Source organism: Triticum aestivum, chromosome 3B, assembly GCF_018294505.1.
Source record: "Triticum aestivum cultivar Chinese Spring chromosome 3B, IWGSC CS RefSeq v2.1, whole genome shotgun sequence".
Taxonomy (NCBI): Eukaryota; Viridiplantae; Streptophyta; class Magnoliopsida; order Poales; family Poaceae; genus Triticum; species Triticum aestivum.
The window spans coordinates 209247998-209251922 of NC_057801.1; positions in this window are offsets into that span (position 1 = coordinate 209247998).

The window sequence follows — 3925 nt, forward strand, 5'->3', positions numbered from 1 at the left end:
CGCCTAAGTTATCAAAATCCTACCGAGTGAAGAGCAAACCTCTCACTCGGGGGCTTAGCTGCAGTCCAAGCACTCGCCTAAGTTATCAAAATCCTACCGAGTGAAGAGCAAACCTCTCACTCGGGGGCTTAGCTGCAGCCCAGTGCTAGCCTAAGATATAAAAATCCTACCGAGTGAAGAGTGAACCTCTCACTCGGAGGCTTAGCTGCAGCCCAGTGCTAGCCTAAGATATAAAAATCCTACCGAGTGAAGAGTGAACCTCTCACTCGGAGGCTTAGCTGCAGCCCAGTGCTCGCCTAAGTTATAAAAATCCTACCGAGTGGTAAGCCGGACTTCCACTCGGAGGCTTAGCCACAGCCCAGTGCTCGCCTAAGTGGACTAAAGAATAAGTCGATTACAATAAAGGCGCCTTGCTTTGAACCTGCAAAAGACATTTCGAGTCAAAAGCAATCGTATTCAAGCACCAAATTCAAGTTTGAATCGATATCTAAAGGAACCGAAAGTGCTCAAGCGTTAAGCCTGTTAAGGTTTATCGGTTACAATTCCACTCGGCATACCGAGGCAAATTTAAAGCGTCGAGCTAGAAGAAGTTTTTTACCCCTCCTGTGGAGGGCTGGAAGGTGCAACAAACTCATCAAGGTCAATTCCGTCGGCGATCCAAGTGGCAGCCGCAAGGAAAGTTTCCATAAAGGACCTGAAGTCGTGTTTCTTGGTGTTGGCCACCCGGAGGGCCACCAGCTTCTCTTCTCGCGCATCTTTGCAGTGGACTCGGGCCAGACACAGAGCAACATCTGCACCGCACCGAGCCGAGGACTTCTTCCATTCCTGCACTCGACCAGGGATCGTGTTCAAGCGAGCCATCAGCGACTCAAGGTCATTCTGAAGTGTCTCCCCAGGCCAGAGCGTCGAGTCGATGCGAGATGTGGCGGCCTTCAGCCTTGCGAGATAGTCCACGACAGCTGCAACACGAGACTCCAGTCGGAAAACATCCATGGCAACTTCGTCGTTCACCGGAGAATTGACAGGGTCGAGGTTTGGCTCCAGCCGGCTAGTTTCTTCTTCAAAGTTTTGGCAAAATTCTACAAGGATGATCACTGAGTCAAGGGGATGGTCGAATGGAAAAACCACGATTGGAAATGTTTGCCGAGCATAGAGGTTTTACCTTCAAGCATAAGAAACAGCTTCTTGGCAAGACCACTCAGGAAGGCCTCTAGATCATTTTTCTTCCCAGTCAACTTACTGACTTGGTCGGTCAGGGCAGCTTTATCAGTTTTCAGTCGACTGACCTCCTTGTTGGCGATCCCAAGAGCAGTTTTCAGATTGGTATTGTCTTGTTCAAGCTTGGTGACTGAAGCTAACTTCTCGTCAGCAAGCTTGATCTTCTCAGCTAGTTCGAGGTCTTTCTTCTGTTGGGCCTCCCTTACCTTACCTGCAAGTTACAGCAACATCATATTTTGAAACAAGCAAGGGGACAAGCAGTCGTCAGGGTCTCACCAAACATACCTTCGGTCTCCTCCTTTGCCTTCGTCAGCTTCTCCTGAACCAGCTTCAAGCTCAGCTCGAGTTGAGTATGCTTGTTTCCCAGCTCAGAGTAGCGAGCCACAAGATCACAGGAGTTCTGCGAAGAACCAATCGACTAAATGTCAAATATAATTCACTTCCGAGTGAAAAAAAAGGAAAAATCACACGTTTCTAAGACTACAGCCGAATACAAGCATTCGACCGTAGTCTCGGGGACTACACCCAGTGGGTGCACTCAGCGTGCCCCCACTAATCCTGCTAATCCTGTTGAAGATAAAGTCGACCAGTGGACCTCAAAAAAAAAGCAGATGTATTCTTTAAGACTGTAATCAACTGCAAGCAGTCGACCACAGTCTCGGGGACTACACCCAGTGGGTGCACTCAGCGTGCCCCCACCGGTTTGTGAAATCCAGTCGACATAGTCGACTGACAGAAAGATTGACATCATAAAGCCTAAGGCCGACTGCCAGCAGTCGACCTTAGCCTTGGGGACTACACCCAGCGGGTGCACTCAGCGTGCCCCCGCTAACACGGAGTTTAATCGACACACCCAGTGGGTGACTACTATAAATTCTGGAAAGGAAAAGTTTTTGGTAGCATATCCAACAGAACAAACGGTGGTCGACTGACCTGAACGTTGCTTTGGAGGGCAGAACTGGCGTCATAAGCTGCCTGGCTCGCATCCCGGATGGTCTTCAACTGCTCCATCATGATTCCTGCCTGGCGTATCGCCTCCTTCGCCGCGCCAGCCTAGTCCTCTGGGACGTGGTGCGCCGTGAAGAGGGAGGGCTGCTGAGCACTCGATAGTGGATCTGCGAAGGACACCGTGTGTCGAGTGGTGTTCTCTTCCTCCGCAATCAGAATCTCAGGCGCCATCACATCCTGGGGCACCTTGCTAGTGGACGCTTTCCTACTCCTTCTGCGCTTCAGCGGTTCCTCATCCTCATCATCATCAGGGAGATTGATAACAGCATTGGGTGGAGCTACGGAGAAGAATCAGGATCAGAGATCGCGAGTCAGTCGACTAAAAACGGCGTTAAGAATATAGTACCTAGTTTTGAAGTTGCTGCGTCCTCCATCTCATGATCATCAGCCCGGGCTGAGGTCTCAGAAGTAGCAGCACTGCAACTCCAAAGCATCAGTCGACTAACTTCAGCGTCAACCAGAGACAAAGTTCACACAAAATAAGAAGACTTAAACAACACGATTACCCTGATATGGTAGGGATAGACACCTTCATCTTCGGCAGGAGCTTGATCGGCTTCGACGGGGCCGCCCTGGGCTGCTTCGGCGCCTTTTCAGTCGGCACCGGAGAGGTGGTCCGAGGGCGCTTGGTCGACTGAGCAACGGTCGCAACCCCCTTGCCACGTTCAGTCGAAGGGTCGTGGACAAGCTTCGACCGCCTTTCTGAGCACGGTGGTACGACCTCCTCCTCCTCCTCTTCCTCATCTTCAACGTCATCTTCATCACCGTCATCATCATCATCATCATCATCATCCTCAGCAACGTCCGAGTCCCATTCCTCCTCCTCCTGGCTCTCGCCCCCGCTCGCCTCACCCTCCTCAATCGGAGCTTGTGCCCCATTGGGCATCGAGTACAGCTCGGTGAGGGCCTGGTAGATATCAAGACAAGGATCAATCGACCAGTTGACAGGATAAACAGAAACGAATCTGACAGGGACACAGTGGAGAGCAAAGCAGGCATACCTTGTTTGGATCGCTGTTGTGGTCGAGTGGATGAATCCTTCTGGCTCCGCATGGGTTATCCTTGTTTCCGGTAACAGCGGCCATCCATCTTTCCAGAGTGACATCGTCGAATGCTTCTGGATGGACTCGAGTCTCGTCTTCAGTCCCACAGTACAACCACATGCAGTGGCTCCGGAACTGAAGGGGCTGGATACGACGCCTAAGGAAGACCTCCAGGAGATCCATGCCCGTCACTCCCTCCTGAACCAATTGCACCACGCGCTCCATCAACATTTTCACGTCAGCTTTCTCCTCCAGAATCAACTTCAGAGAGGAGGGCTTGTTCACTCGGTCCATGCTAAACTGAGGAAGTCCACTCGACTGCCCCGGCGTCGACTGGTCCTGGCAGTAGAACCAGGTCGACTGCCAGCCTCTGACTGACTCGGGAAAGGTCATGGGCGGGAAGGTGCTCTTATTCCTCACCTGGATCCCCAAACCCTCACACATGGACACGAACGCGGCAAGATAGGCGATAGAATTTGGGGTAAAGTGGTGGAGCTGCGCTCCAAAGAAGTTCAAGAAGCCACGGAAGAAAATACTCGGCGGCAAAGAAAATCCACGATCAACATGGGTGGCCAAGAGCACGCACTCACCCTCTTCTGGCTGGGGCTGCCATTCCTTCCCCGGAAGCCTCGCAGCTCCATGAGGGATCAAGCCCT